This window comes from Symphalangus syndactylus, chromosome 6 (assembly GCF_028878055.3).
Source record: "Symphalangus syndactylus isolate Jambi chromosome 6, NHGRI_mSymSyn1-v2.1_pri, whole genome shotgun sequence".
Classification (NCBI taxonomy): Eukaryota; Metazoa; Chordata; class Mammalia; order Primates; family Hylobatidae; genus Symphalangus; species Symphalangus syndactylus.
In genome coordinates this window covers 17,453,736-17,470,481 of record NC_072428.2, presented here as the reverse complement: position 1 = coordinate 17,470,481, position 16,746 = coordinate 17,453,736, and the positions used below count along the sequence as shown (strand labels likewise).

Here is a 16,746-nt window from a genome sequence, read left to right as displayed (position 1 = left end):
AATAAAAATAATTATCACTTTTCACTCCCTAGTATGTCTACAATATCATCCTAGATACTTTGTGTAATTCATTCTGTACAAAACCATTATGAGGTAGGTATTTCCTGTAACTCCCACTTCAGGTGATGAAAATTAACTCTGAAAGCTTGGGAAACTTACCTCTCGGTCATTCATGTAGCATGTGGATGAGTGGGTACAGATTTTATATGCAACTATATTTCTCCCAAGCTGCTGTTCTGAACCACCACATTCTTCTACTCTTGGAAAGTATAGGGATAATTGACTAGAGAAAAAAAATGTTTGTAAGTACATACAGATGCGTTAATACAGTGATCTTTCAGTTATAAAGAAACTAGAATATGTGAGAACTGCCTACTCTAAAGAATCTCACAGTAACTAATCTACTCCTATCTTTTTATAGGTTTTCCAAGTTGGTTCAAACTAATGTGAACTTTCTAGATCAGATCCAGTAATCCACAATGCACACACAATATGAGGAATAGTAGCTTAACCTCACTTTTCTCTAGATGGATTTCTGGGTATGAGTTTCAAGTCTTTTGGCATCAAATACTAAAACCTCCAGTAATCCCAATGCAGATGTGCAACAAGACAATTTTAGCTACAGCCTCATGCATAAAATATAGCTCAATTTTTATAAAAAAAAGTTTGGAAGAAACATATTGGGGTATCTATTTACATTTTAATGGGATATGGGTCTGGGGCTACATTTTCCATCTTATGGAACTAGTTTCCTAGTAAAGTATTTTGAAGCCTGCTGACATTTTGCCTTAGTGCCTCTCAATCATTTAAATATAACATTTTAGTTTACGTAATCTTCCAACATATTTAATTTTGTTCCGAAACTCAAAAATTAGCCCCTAGAGTATAAGTGCAACATGTAAATATGCATCTTATAAAATGCCAGAAATAAAGGATCAATGCCAATAGAATGAGAGAAGCATACTAATAATTTTCACAACTACTTACAGAGCAGTTTGTAAAGAGCAGCCTGACAGAAGCTCAGCCATTTCTCTGACACTATGATCCTTGAATCTGGGGGAGATTTAAAGTAATGAGGTCGCCACTATTTTTTAATATGCTCCACTCCAGTTAGAGCCTTGGGTTTTTTCTTCAATGTGACATAAACCTATAAAATTCTCTTTCATTCAATCCTGCTCCTTTTTATCTAGGTGACACCTATGAATTAAAAAAAAATTTGTGCAATATGCATCTGTAAAACTTTTCTAAAACAGTTGAAGCCTCGCTGTGCATGTCCTCCTTCCTCAGCATTTTCTCTTCACACCTTTCAGAGAAATTCACAATCTTGAATCCGTTTTTATCATTACCAACATATCTTTATAATTGTCCTCCCTATGCGTTGTTTTGAATGTTTTGATAATATTTTAATGGCATTATTTTATACATATATATTCATATCTATAAAAATTAACTCACTGTTCTTTTCAGCAACAACTTTTGAGCAATTTTCAGCAATGAATTTAAGCATTTACATTGAATTGACTTATTTTAATTTTTGTATAGTGTATTAGTGCAAAAACATTCCTATATTGTTAACTTGTTCTCTTCTTAAATAAACATTTAAACTTTTTCTAGTTTTATAATAATGTAAATGTCATTCTTGTGCATGTTTCCTTGTTCACATATGTGGAAAGTTAGCGAATAAACAAAGTGAAATGGCTGAATTAAAGATTATTTGAATATACGAGTTGATTAGATATTGCTATGCCTGTATTTCTCCCCAGTGTATTTAAGCCAATTTACTTAGCTTCAGTCAATGGATGAGCATATTGGATTTTTTATTTTTCATTTCAGGTGATGTTTGCAAAAAGTTTGTTTCTCTTTTACTTATATGATGTTTTATGTTTTGTAGCACTTTTGATCTGTTCTGAATACTAATCTATGTTCAGCTATAGGCATTGTAATATTTTCTTCCAAATTTGTCTCTAAAACTAATTGATAAAGTCTTATGACAGAGTTCTTTTTTCTTGATATTGTTTGAATGTATTCAAATCAGGAATCTTTTAAAAAGTTTTATTGTGAAATAATTTTAGATTTTCACAAGAATTGTAAAGACCTTGCAGAGTTCCTATAGATCTTCACTCGCTTTCTATACTGTAAATATCTTAACTAACCAGGGTACATTTTTCAAAACTAAGAAATTAATATTGGTCAAATGCCATTAACTAACCTACAGACTTGATTCCACCAAATTTTTTACTAATTCTATTTTTCTTTGCCAGGATACCATGTTGCATTAAGTCATCTTGTCATAGTCTTCTTCAATCTGTGACATTTTCTCATCCTATTCATGTTATTTATAACCTTAACACTTTTGAAGGGTAATTATTAAGATTTTGTAGAATATTTTTCACTTTGGGTTTGTCTGAAGTTTTCTCATGGTGAGACTGAGTATATGGATTTTGAGAAAACTGTCCTACTCATTGCATCAAACCAGGGGTATATGATATTTATGACTTAGAAACTTTGATCATCAGTGAAAGTAGAGGTTGTTAGGCATCTCTGCTTTAAAGTCAACATTTTACCTCTTCATACTCTATACCTTAGAAATTCTATTCTTTTTAAATTTTTACTTTACTTGTGTTTCTTTAGAAAAAGCTGCCTATACTGATATGATAAAATATTATTCTAGTTTTGCTCTCTGTTTATTAAACTACATGAAATTGGTGTTTGCTATTGATGAGAGTTATAGACCCAGTACATTCTCAAAAGAGATAATCAATTTTTCCATCAGTATTAATTTCTCTTTTTCTTCCGTGCTGATCTGCAAGTGTATTTCTGCCATGTATGAAGTTTCCATAGGAATGTGGATATTTCTTTCTTGGATTTCAGTTCTGTTTAATTGGGAAATGTATATACCCCTCCAGGATTTTGACAGGGTGGTAACTAATATGATTTTATAGTAAGTTTTCTCATGCTGTGGAACAAGTTCCTCCATCATGTGCGTTTTAAAAATTGCCTTTGTTATCTTCAGTCCTTTGTCCATGCAAATCAGTATTAGAAAGACCTGATAAACTGATTTCATTGGCAGATTAAGTTAAGGAGAATAAAGGCTTTTCTAATATTTTTAATCTTATTTATAAGCATAGCAAAGTCCTTCTATTGATGTCATTTTCTTAATTATTTTATTTCTATCTATATTTTAATTAAAATCAATAATATAGGCTTTATGATTTTTTTAGATTTATTAATAAATACTTTATATTTTGCTGTTATTATAACAACAAAATGTGTCACATTTTTAAAAAATTTAAAAATATTTTTAAAATATTTGCTGCTAGTGCAGAGGAATGCATTTGATATACTAATGTTTATTGTACATTTGGCAAACATGTTAAATTGTCTTCATAATTTAAATAAATTTTTTGCATACTGTCTTGAGTTTTTTACTTTGACAGTTATATCATCTATGAAAAATAATAATTTCTTTAACTCTGTAATTTACCTTCTGCTTATTTTATTTTTATTATTATAATGACTAGATATCCAGGGAATTTTTACATAGAAACTGAAATGGTGTGCATCTTTGATTTGTTCTAGATTTTAAGTGGAAAGCTTTTAACATTTAATAACTATATTTAATATATTATGTAGATTTTGAAAATAATCTTTATTAGAATAAAAATATTTCTGTTTTATATAATATAGTTAAGATTTTAAAATTCATTAGGTGTTCAATTTGATCAAATACTTTAATAAAATAACTATTGCTCATTGTTCTCCCATTTTGATGGAAAACTCTAATAAATTTTTTTTTTTTTTTTAAGATGGAGTCTCACTCTGTCACCCAGGCTGGAGTGCAGTGGCACGATCTCGGCTTACTGCAACCTCCGCCTCCTGGGTTCAAGCAGTTCCCTGCCTCAGCCTTCCGAGTAGCTGGAATTACAGGCGCCTGCCACCATGCCCGGCTAATTTTTTCTATTTTTAGTAGGGACAAGATTTCACCATCTTGGCCAGGCTGGTCTTGACCTCCTGACCTGGTGATCCACCCGCCTCAGCCTCCTAAAGTGCTGGGAATACAGCCATGAGCCACTGCGCCTGGCCAAATTTTCTTATTTAAACACAGCATAATCATGATCCATTACTTTTATATCCCTTACTAGACAGGTTTTTAATATTTAGAATTTTGCTTATATTTTATAAATGAAATTGATCTATAATTTTCCTTTTTATACTGTCATTACCTAATTTTGATATTAAAGCTGTAATCACCTCATAAAGGAGAGTTTTTCTTTTATGATGGGTTGTGTTCTGGTACATCCTGTACAAGTCTGAAAAAAAGGACCATCTTAAATTAGATCCCTGAATAAAAAATATTATTGGCCTGGTATATTTTTGGCTAGATAACTGCACTATGAATTAGTTTTAAAAGTGTTATATAGCCATTCAGGCTTAATTTTTATTCCAAATAGGATTGGTAATTTTCTTTTTTTTTTTTTCTAGAAACTTGTTTCCTTTTTATTCTTTGGCTGAATTCTGAATGCATGCATATAGCAGAGGAGAAGCAATTGCTTCTTGGCCTTTTGGCTGAAGTCAAGTGGAGGAGAAACAATATATCAATGCTAATTGCTGAGTTTCTCCAGGAAATAAAATAAGTAATAATTATTTGAGATATTTTCAAAAATCCATGTTTAATCACTGAAACCTGTAATTATGTTATCTAATATGACAAAGGGATGTTGCAGATGTGATTAGGCAGATTGAGGTAATTATTGTGGATTATCTGGGTGGCTCTAATATAATCACAACATGTCCTATTAGAGAGACATGAAGGGAGTGAGAGTAGTGACAACAAAAACAAGAGATTGACTCAGGGTTTTCTTCAACCTCCTCAGCCTAATCTGGGAATATAGATTGGATTATAAAAAAAAAATCCGTGAATAAATCTCTTGTTTATTGAGAAATCCTAGTGACATATTTGCAGGAAACTATAAAGGTCTAGGGGAATGGGGGAATGTTATACCAGCAGAAGCACTGCCAGATTGGACTAAGAGGGAAAGGAAGAGGGCGGCAGGGGAAGAAAGAGAGAGAGAGAACCTTCTAAGCCATCAGATCTCGTAAGAATTCACTGTTACAAGAACAGCAAGGAAGAAAATCTACCTCCATGATCCAATCACCTCCCAACAGGTCCCACCCTCAAAGGTGGGGATTATAATTTGAGATGAGATTTGGATGGGGACATGAGCCAAACCATATCATTTCACCCCTGACCCCTCCAAAACCTCACATCCTTTTCACATTTCAAAATCAATCACGCCTTCCAAACAGTTGCTCCAATCTTAACTCATTCCAGCATTAACTCAAAATTCCAAGTCCAAAGTCTCATCTGAGACAAGGGAAGTCCCTTCTACTTATGAGCCTGTAAAATTAAAAACAAGTTAGTTATTTACAAGACACAATGGGGGTACAGACAGTGGGTAAATGTTGCCATTGCAAAAGGGAGAAATTGACCAAAACAAAGGGGCAACAGGCCCCATGCAAGTCAGAAACCCAGCAGGGCAGACCTTAAAACTTAAGGCTCCAAAATAATCTCCTTTGACTCCATGTCAAAGGCATGGGCATGCTGATGCAATAGGTGGGCTCCCAAGCTATTGGCCAGCTCTGCTGCTGCAACTCTGCAGGGTACAGCCCCTGAAACTTCTTTCACAGGCTGCTGTTCAATGCCTGGAGCTTTCCCAGGCACACAGTGCAAGCTGTCAATGGCTCTACCATTCTAGGGTCTGGAGGATGATGGCCCTCTTCTCACAGCTCTATTAGGCAGTGCCCCAGTGGGGACTCTGTGTGGGGACTCCAATCCCACATTTCCCTCCTGCACTGCCCTAGCAGAGGTTCTCCATGAGGGCACTGCTACTGCAGTAGACTTCTGCCTGAGCATACAGTTGTTTCCATACACACTCTGATATGTAGACACAGGTTTCCAAACCTCAATTTTTGCCATCTGTGCATCCACATGCCCAATACCATGTGGAAATTTCCAAGGCTTGGGGTTTGCACCCTCTGAAGCCACAGCCTGAGCTATACCTTGTCCTATTTTAGCCATGAGTAGAGCTGGAGCACTGGGGACACAGGGCTCTATATCCCAAAGTTTCACAGAGCAGTGGGGGCCCTGATCCCAGCCCACAAAACCATTTTTCCCTCTTAGGCCTCTGGGCTTGTGATGGGAGGGCCTTCCATTAAGATTGCCGAAATGCCCTGGAGACATTTTCCCAATGTCTTGGCTAATAACAACAGGTTCCTCATTACTTTGTGCATATTTATGCAGCCAGCTTCAATTTCTCCTCAGGAAGTGGGTTTTTATTTTTTATCACATAGTCAGGCTTTGAATTTTCCAAACTTTTATATTCCACTTCCCTTTTAAACAGAAGTTCCAATTTCAGATCATATCTTTGTGACTGTATGCATTCAGAAACAGCCAGGTCACATCTTGAATGTTTTGCTGCTTAGAAATGTATGCTTCCAGATACCCTAAATTATCTCTCTCAAGTTCAGAGTTTCACAGATCTCTAGGGCAGGAGCTAAATGCCATCAGTCTCTTTGCTCAAGCATGGCAACCATGGCCTTTGCTCCAGTTCCCAATATGTTCCTCATCTCCATCTGAGACCACCTCAGCCTGGACTTCATTATCCACATCACTGTCAACATTTTAGTCAAAACCATTCAACAAGTCTCTAGGAAGTTCCAAACTTTCCCAAATCTTCCTGTCTTTTTCTGAACCCTGAAAACTGCTCCAACCACTCTGCTATAAAGAACTATATGAGACTAAGTAATTTATTAAGAAAAGATATTTAATTGTCTTACAGTTCAATTAAACCTGGAGGACAGCAGACCTCTTCTCACAGACCACTAGGCAGTGCCCCAGTAGGGACTCTGTGTGGCGACTCCTACCCCACATTTCCCTGCTGTACTACCCTCAAAGAGGTACTGCAAAGAGCCCCGCCCATGCAGCAAACTTCTGCCTGGATACCCAGGCATTTCAATACATCCTCTCAAATCTAGGCAGAGGTTCCCAAACCTCAGTTCTTGACTTCTGTGCACTCACAGGCTCAACACCACATGAAAGCTGTCAAGGTTGGGGACTTGCATCCTCGGAAGCCATGGGCTAAGCTGTACTTTGGCCCTTTTTAGCAATGACAGGAGCAGCTAGGACACAGGGCACCAACTTCCTAGGCTGCAGACAGTAAAGGGACCCTGGGCCCAACCCATGAAACCACTTTTTCCTCCTAGGCCTTCAGGCCTGTGATGGGAAGGACTGCTGTGAAGACCTCTGACATGCCCTGGAGATATTATCCTCATTGTCTTGGAGAGTAACATTCAGCTCCTCATTACTTATGCAAATTTCTGCAGCTGGCTTGAATTTCTCCTCAGAAAATGGGATTTCTTTTTCTATCACATTGTCAGGCTGCAAATTTTCCTATTTTCCTAACTTTTATGCTCTGCTTCCTTTATAAAACAGAATGCCTTTAACAGCACCCAAGTCACTTCTCATATGCTTTGCTGCTTATAAATTTATTCTATCAGTTGCCCTTAATCATTTCTCTCAAGTTCAAAATTCCACAAATCTGTAGGACAGGGGTAAAATGCTGCCAGTCGGTAGGCTAGAACATAAGAGGAGTCACCCTTGCTCCAGTTCCCATCCCACCTCTTGCATCGGTGTGACCTGGATATGAGTCATGGAGTCAAAGGAGATGATTTTGGAGCTTTAAGATTTGACTGCCCTCGGCACAGTGGTTCATGCCTGTAATCCCAGCACTTTGGGATGCCAAGGTGGGTGGATCACGAGGTCAGGAGATTGAGACCATCCTGGCTAACATGGTGAAATCCTGTCTCTACTAAAAATACAAAAAAATTAGCCAGGCGTGGTGGTGGGCACCTGTAGTCGCAGCTACTCAGGAGGCTGAGGCAGGAGAATGGTGTGAACCCAGGAGGCGGAGCTTGCAGTGAGCCGAGACTGAGCCACTGCACTCCGGGCTGGGCAACAGAGCGAGACTTCGTCTCAAAATTTGACTGCCCAGCTGGATTTTTAGACTTGCGTGGGGCCTGTAGCCCTTTGTTTTGGCCAATTTCTTCCATTTGATATGGCTGTATTTACCCAATGCCTGTACCCCCATTGTATCTAGGAAGTAACTAACTTGTTTTTGATTTTACAGGCTCATAGGTGGAAGAGACTTGCCTTGTCTTGGAGTAGACTTTGGACTGCGGAGTTTTGAGTTAATGCTGAAATGAGTTAAGACTTTGGGGGAAAGGCATGATTGGTTTTGAAATGTGAGGACATGAGATTTGAGAGTGGCCAGGGGCAGAATGATATGGTTTGGCTGTGTCCCCACCCAAATCTCATCTTGAATTCCCATGTGTTGTGGGAGGGACCCAGTGGGAGGTAATTGAATCGTGGGGGCAGGTCTTTCCTGTGCTGTTCTTTTTTTTTTTTTTTTTTTTTTTTTTTTTTTTTTTTTTTTTTGAGACGGAGTCTCGCTCTTTCACCCAGGCTGGAGTGCAGTGGCGCGATCTCGGCTCACTGCAGGCTCCGCCCCCCGGGGTTCACGCCATTCTCCTGCCTCAGCCTCCCGTGTAGCTGGGACTACAGGCGCCTGCCACCTCGCCCGGCTAATTTTTTGTATTTTTTTAGTAGAGACGGGGTTTCACCGTGTTAGCCAGGATGGTCTCGATCTCCTGACCTTGTGATCCGCCCGCCTCAGCCTCCCAAAGTGCTGGGATTACAGGCATGAGCCACCGCGCCCGGCTTGTGCTGTTCTTAAGATAGTGAATAAGTCTCACAAGATCTGATGGTTTTAAAATGGGGAGTTTCCCTGCACAAGCTCTTCTGTAGTCTGCCACCATGTGAGACGTGCCTTTCACCTTCTGCCATGATTGTGAGGCCTCACCTGCCTCACAATCATCTGGAACTGTAAGTCCATTTAACCTGGTTCTTTTGTAAATTGCCAGTCTCAGGTGTGTCTTTATCAGCAGTGTGAAAATGGACTAATACACATGCTTTGTGCTTAAAAATTACTAAAATTGTACTTTAGCTCAAAGAAAGAGGGCAAGGAAGGGCGCGGCAGGAAATAAAATCTGAGAATTAAAAGGCTGAGGCAGATCCTGAAGAACTTTTGGGGTCTTGGATATTGGCTTTTAATCTGCACAACTTAAAAAATATTAGACATTTTTGAGCAGGAATAACACAGTGAGACTTCCATTTAAAAACACAACTTTCAACTGCTATGTTGAAAAAAGACCGTAGAAGAGAACGAAAAGATCATGGAAACCAAGCCGAAAATTATTGCTAAAATTTAAGTGAAAGAGAGTGACGTGGGCTAGTGTGATAATGGTGGAGTTGGTAAGAACTAGCCAAATTTTTTGTATTTTTAAATAAGATTTTTTTATGAGCATGATGTGGAGTAGGAGACAAAGAGAGGAATCAAGAATAATCACAACATCTTTGGTATGAGCCAAATAATTGATCTGATATTTACTGACTTTAGAATGAGTACATAAGATGCAGATTTAAAGAGAAAAATCAGAATTTCATTTCCAAACCTTTTACTTTTCTAGATAGATATCTAAGTGTGGTTAAGTGCTGGGATTACAGGCATGTGGTAGACTAGAATTTAGCAATGTGATCTAGGCTGGAAACAATTTTTAATCCTTAAAACAGCATTTTCCAAAGTGTATTCCATAAGTGTCTATTTCTGCAGCAGGTTAATAAGTACTAAACACACAGCTTATTTAATCAACTTTTTTTTTTTTTTTTTTGAGACAGAGTCTCGCTGTCACCCAGGCTGGAGTGCAGTGGCGCGATCTCGGCTCACTGCAGGCTCTGCCCCCCTTGGTTCACGCCATTCTCCTGCCTCAGCCTCCTGAGTAGCTGGGACTACCGGTGCCCGCCACCTCGCCTGGCTAATTTTTTGTATTTTTAGTAGAGACGGGGTTTCACTGTGTTAGCCAGGATGATCTCGATCTCCTGACCTCCTGATCTGCCCGCCTCGGCCTCCCAAAGTGCTGGGATTATAGGCATGAGCCACCACGCCTGGCCTTAATATTTTTTAGAAATGTTGAATTACTATAAACAGGTTTCCTTACTTTAGTACTGCTCAGAATCATTAATATAATAATATAATTTTGATATCTAATGATGATAACATAGTATATAGAGTTTTCCAAATGGTTCTATCTAAAATATATCTTTTCTAGGAAAATTTGGGATAATTGTTTGAAAGAAACATTTTATGTAAAACGATGACAACCACCCTTGGCCTTATTTAACAAATGAAACAATTAAGTTTTTAAAAACTTGAATAGTTATTCAGGGTTATATAGCTGGCCTTCAAACCCATGTTGATCTTTCTTACTGTTTAATTGAACTCATGAAAAAGAAAAGGGTGGCAATATACTCAAGTGTGATTTCATTCCACATACAGATAAGCAGAGTAAACCAGACAAAATTTCCCAGGACTTGGTAAAAGAGGCCTAATGGAGAAAATAAAACTGCAGGGGCTTAGTAGATGCAAGACAAAGTATCCTGTTTGATTCTATTTAGTTCTGACTAGAATTATTTTAATTAATAATGGCTGTATAATCCAGAGGCTTGTAGAGAGCTTGGAATATATTTTTGAACCAGTATGGATTTTTTTTTCTAGCATTTATAGACTGTATGGGTTATTGAAAACTTTTCCAAATTCAAGGTACTCTATATATCTTTAACCACAATATTTCTGAGATGTGTGTCAACAAGGTGACTTTCCTCCAGTTAGAAGGGAATCAGAGGGGTGGAAGAATGGTGGATAGTGTTAAACACAAAAGGGAATAAAATACTGGGAGGCCGAGGTGGGCAGATCACCTGAGGTCGGGAGGTCGAGACCAGCCTGACCAATATGGAGAAACCCCATCTCTACTAAAAACACAAAATTAGCCGGGTGCGGTGGTGCATACCTGTAGTCTCAGCTACTCGGGAGGCTGAGACAGGAGAATCATTTGAATCCGGCAGGCAGAGGTTGCAGTGAGCCGAGATTGCACCATTGCACTCTGGCCTGGGCAACAAAGTGAAACTCAGTCTCAAAAAAAAAAAAAAAAAAGGAATAAAGTAGTCAGTCAACACAAAGCAAATGTGAGGGAATTACTATTCTTTTTAACAATTTTGAAATGCTTAAAATTAGTATCACCTCAAGTTTTGGTCAAATTAATATATCTGACCTGTGACCCCATGGAAGTATAAGGTGGTAGACATCACGGTGGGCTGAAATTTGAACCCCCAGTGACTTTAGCTTTTGCTAACAACCAGTTCTTTAGATTTTAATATTGAATTCTGAACTTCGGAATATTTGCTAGTAATGTGTTGAGTGATTAAGGATTATAAAATTTGCTATTAGTAAGCTAATTCTTTTCACATTATTATCATGTCCTGATGGCTTTAATTCCATGTTCTACAAAGATTACCTGCCATGCAATATTTGGCAAGATTACAACCTCTCTCTCTCTCTCTTTTTTTTTTTTTTTTTTTTTTTAGACAGAGTCTTGCTCTGTCGCCCAGCTGGAGTGCAGTGGCGCAATCTTGGCTCACTGACGCTCTGCCTCCCAGGTTCAAGGCCATTCTCCTGCTTCAGCCTCCCGAGTAGCTGGGACTATAGGCGCCTGCCACCAAGCCCAGCTAATTTTTTGTATTTTTAGTAGAGACGGGGTTTCACTGTGTTAGTCGGGATGGTCTGGATCTCCTGACCTTGTGATCTGCCCACGTTGGCCTCCCAAAGTGCTGGGATTACAGGCATGAGCCACCGCGCCCGGCCAAGTTTACAAATCTATGTCTGTGCATATGCCAATACAAGTAACAGAAACACCGGAAATTTCATTTTGTTGTTTGAGTTATAGAAAGTAATATCTACAAAAATTATACAATACTGTACTGATACCTCAGCCTGTGAAGACTCTTCAAGATATTCAGGGTAAATTTTACATTCTCCAGTTATCTATTTCCTAATGCTGTAAATTCATATTGTCACTACTACTGTAGTGACAAAGCATGTGTAAGGAATCCACCCTAAAAATATACATATAAAACAAACCTAACAATGAGTACACTTATATGAGGTAATGGATATTGACTCATGAAGGGAAAGAGTTCTTTAATAGGCAGTCTAGTAATGCAAGTAAGAGTATAAGTTTTGATATCAGGAATGCATGAGTCAAAATTCTGGCTTTATACTTTATTATCTGAGTGTTCTAGGGTCAGTTATCAGAACTCTGTAAGCATTAAATCTCTGATATGTAAGTCCAGATACAAATCACTGCCTTATAGAGTGTTAGAGTTATTGCTTACTTTAGTAGCAAGCACATATACTAAAATTGTGATAATACAGAGAAGATTTGCATGGCCCCTGTGCAACAACAACACACAAATTTGTGAAGCATTCTATGTTTCACAAATTGAAAAAAGGCACAGACAAAGAGAGAATTCTAAAAAGAGCAAGATAAAAGCTTCAAGTCACCTGTGAGGGAATCTGTATTAGACTATGAGAGGATTTTGCAGAAAAGAAAAAATCACAGACCGGGGGAATGGGTTGATATATTCAAAGGGTTGGGAAAAATAAATACATAAAACCCTTATCAATCCTGAATACTATACCCAGCAATACATTCAGAAATAAAAGAGAAATAAACCCTGTCCCAGAGAAACAAAAGCTGACATAATTTATCATCACTAGACTGGACTTAAAACAAATGCCTAAGGGAGATGTTCAACTGAAAAAAAGGGATAATTACTATATGAAAACATAAAAATGTATAAAACCAATTGGCAGAGACAAATTCATAATCAAATCCAAAGTACTCTATTACTATAATGGTGATGTGTTAATTTTTCAAATCTCTAGTACAAAGGTTAAAAGTCAAAATAATATACTTATGCCTACAGTTATAGTAAAAAATAACTATAGCTACAATAAGTTGTAAAATATAAAATATTAAAAGACATAAAATGTTCTCAACATAAGTAATCACCAGGGAAATGCAAATTAAACCATTATGAGATATCATCTCATACCCATAAGGATGACTATTAATTAAAAAGGAAAAGATAAATGTTGGCAAGGGTGTGGAGATAAGGGAACCCTGGTACACTGTTGATGGGAATGTAGTTTGCTATAGCCATGATGGAAAGCAGTATGAAGGCTCCTAAAGAAGTTAAAAATAAAACTACTATATGACCTGGAAATCCATTTTCTGAATACATACACATAAGAGATAAAATAGACACCTTGCAAATGTACCTGTACTCTCATGTTGATTGCAGGATTATTTACAATAGCAACACATGTAAACAATATAAATACCCATAGACAGACAAATGGGTAAAGAAAATGTCACAAACACACACATAAAGACACACACACACAGAAATAATCATCCCTAAAAAGAAGGAGGTCTACAACATGAATGGAACTACTATAGACGACATTATGCTAGGTGAAATAAGCCAGACAGAGAAAGAAAATTATTGCATAATCTTACTTATATGAGGAATTTTTTTAAAATAAAAAGAGCTCAAATATGCAAGGATGATAAAGCAGTGGTTACCAGAAGTGAAGGGGATAGGAAGGAAATAGGGAGATATATGTCAACGAATACAGAATAACAGATGTATAGGAAATGTAGAGTGTTAGCCTGTGTTCATGCTGTTGGTACAGACATACTGGAGACTGGGCTATTTACAAAAGAAAAAGATTTCACTGGACTCACAGTTCCATGTGGATGGGGAGGCCTCACAATCATGGCAGAAGGCAAGGAGGAGCAAGTCACATCTTATGTAGATGGTGGCAGGCAAAAAGAGAGCTTGTGCAGAGAAACTCCCATTTTTCACACCATCAGATCTCGTGAGACCCATTCACTATCACGAGAACAGCAAGGGAAAGACCCACCCCCATAATTCAGTAATTCTCCACCAAATCCCTCCCACAACACTTGGAAATTATAGGAGCCATAAGATGAGATTTGGGTGGGACACAGAGCCAAACTACATCATTCCACCCCAGTCCCTCCCAAATCTCACATCTTCACATTTCAAAACAAATCATGCCTTCCCAGTGGTCCCCTAAAGTCTCAACTCATTTCAGCATTAACCCAAAAGTCTACAGTTTAAAGTCTCATCTGGGAAAAGACAAGTCCCTCCCACCTATGAGCCTGTAAAATCAAAAACAAGTTAGTTACTTCCTAGAGACAATGTGGGTACAAGAATTGGGTAAATACAGCCATTCCAAATGGAAGAAATTGGCCAAAACAAAGGGGCTACAGGCCCCATGCAAGTCCAAAATACAGAAGGGCAGTACAATCTTAAAGGTCCAAAGTGATCTCCTTTGACTCCATGTCTCACATCCGGGTCGCACTGAAGCAACAGGTGGGTTCCCATGGTTTTGGACAGCTCCATCTCTGTGGCTTTGCAGGGTACAGCCTCCCTCCCAGAGGCCTTCATGGGCTGCCCTTGAGTGTCTGAGGCTTTTCTAGGCTCATGGTGCAAGCTGTTGACGGATCTTCCATTCTGGGGTCTGGAGGACAGTGGTCCTTTTCTCACAGCTCCACTAGGTGGTCCTCCAGTAAGGACTCTATGTGGGGGCTCCCACCCCACATTTTCCTTCTGTACTGCCCTAGCAGAGGTTCTCCATGAGGGTCCTGCCCCTACAGCAAACATCTGCCTGGGCATCCAGGCATTTCCATACGTCTTCTGAAATCTAGGCAGAGGTTCACAAACCTCAATTCTTGACTTCTGTGCACCTGCAGGCTCAACACTATGTGGAAGCTGCCAAGGCTTGAGACTTGCACCCTCTTAAGCCATGGCCTAAGCTCTACATTGGTCCCTTTCAGCCATAGCTGGAGTGGCTGGGATGCAGGGCACCAAGTCAATAGGCTGCACACAACATGGGGACCCTGGCCCTGGCCCACAAAACCACTTTTTCGTTGTAGGCCTTCGGGCCTGTGATGGGAGAGGCTTCTGTGAAGACCTCTGACATGCTCTGGAGAAATTTTCCCCATTGTCTTGGGAATTAACATTCAGCTCCTCATTACTTAAGCAAATTTCTGCAGCTGGCATGAATTTCGCCTCAGAAAACGGGATTTTCTTTTCTATTGCATTGTCAGTCTGCGAATTTTCCAAATTTTATGTTGTGTTTCACTTTTAAAACTGAATGCCTTTAACAGCACCCAAGTCACTTCTTGAACGCTTTGCTGCTTAGAAATTTCTTCCACCAGATACCCTAAATCATCTCTCTGAAGTTCAAAGTTCCACTAATCTCTAGGGCAGGCACAAAATGCCACCAGTCTCTTTGCTACAACATAACAAGAATTACTTTTGCTACAGCTCCCAACATGATTCTCATCTCCATCTGAGAGCACCTCAGCATGGACCTTATTGTTCACATCACTATCATCATTTTTGTCAAAGACATTCAACAAGTCTCTAGGAAGTCCCAAACTTTCTCACATTTTCCTGTCTTCTTCTGAGCCCTTCAAACTGTTCCAACCTCTGCCTATTACCCAATTCCAAAGGCACTTCCACATTTTCAGGTATCTTTTCAGCAATGCCCCACTCTCCTGGCACCAATTGACTGTATTCGTCTATTTTCACACTGCTGATAAAGACATACCTGAGACTAGGCAATTTACAAAAGAAAGAGTTTTAATTGGACTCACAGTTACATGTGGATAGGGAGGCCTCACAATCAGGATAGAAGGCAAGGAGGAGCAAGTCACGTCTTAACATGGATGACTGCAGGCAAAAAGAGAGCTTATGCAGAGATACTCACTTTTTTAACATCATCATATCTCATGAGACCCATTCACTATCATGAGAACAGCATGGGAAAGATCTGCCCCCATGATTCAATAATCCTCCACCAAGTCCCTCCCACAATATTTAGGAATTATGGAAGCCACAAGATGAGATTTGGGTGGGTATACAAAGTCAGACCATATCAATGACCAAATCTAGAAATTTAACGTACAACATGAGAACTAATATTAACAAAATTGCATTTTTTTAAAAAAAGTTTTAGAGTGAAATTAAAGAACATAAATCATCTAAAGCACTTAGAACCTTACACAGGAAGCAACTAGTTGATGTCAGCTAAATAAATCTTTTTTTCACCATGGTAAACTTGCTTGAGGTTCTTGTAGAGCTCTATTTGTTAATTTTTATCTGAAAGGAATCTAAGGTACTTAAAAGTAGTAAACTCATTAAAACTTCCGTGTAAACAGCTGTTTAACACATCTTTTCCTAGTCTTGATAATTTCCCCTGTTGAGCCAAATATCAAATGGTTCAGATGCTCATAAAGTAAGGCCCACTCATAGTCACTTGCCTCTAGTTTTTAAAAAGTCCAACCTTCTACAGCTCTACCAGTGGACTGCACTGCCCAAAGTTATGCTTTATGGCATCTGTGTCTACCGCAAATCATAACCTGCTACAGCAGCTTTCACTAGAGCTATTATTTTCTCTTCTGAAAGATAACTAGCAAAGAGTTAGAGAACAGAAGAAAATATAGGAGAATAACAAAATAAATTCAAGTTGATTTGGTACATTAAAGAATGAGAATCAAAAGTTAATTTTAATAACTATGAATCTGCTTTTCTTAATATGATAGGAAGTAATTAATAATCATTTATTTCTGCCAGTTTCAGGGCAGTGCATAATGTTGTGTCCAGACATAAAGAACAAGTAGATAAAAGCTTGCATT

General features: G+C 38.5%; 1 non-coding gene and 1 pseudogene across 1 annotated transcript; both read left to right on the top strand.

Annotated features, from left to right (window-relative positions):
- LOC129484224 (large ribosomal subunit protein eL18-like) overlaps positions 1-484 on the top strand; it is a 79,678-nt pseudogene extending 79,194 nt beyond the window's left edge.
- Positions 485-12,335: 11,851 nt separating this feature from the next.
- Positions 12,336-12,446, top strand: LOC129485523 (U6 spliceosomal RNA). The gene has a single exon (XR_008658671.1). It is a non-coding gene; the product is annotated as a U6 spliceosomal RNA (small nuclear RNA).
- Positions 12,447-16,746: the final 4,300 nt, after the last annotated feature.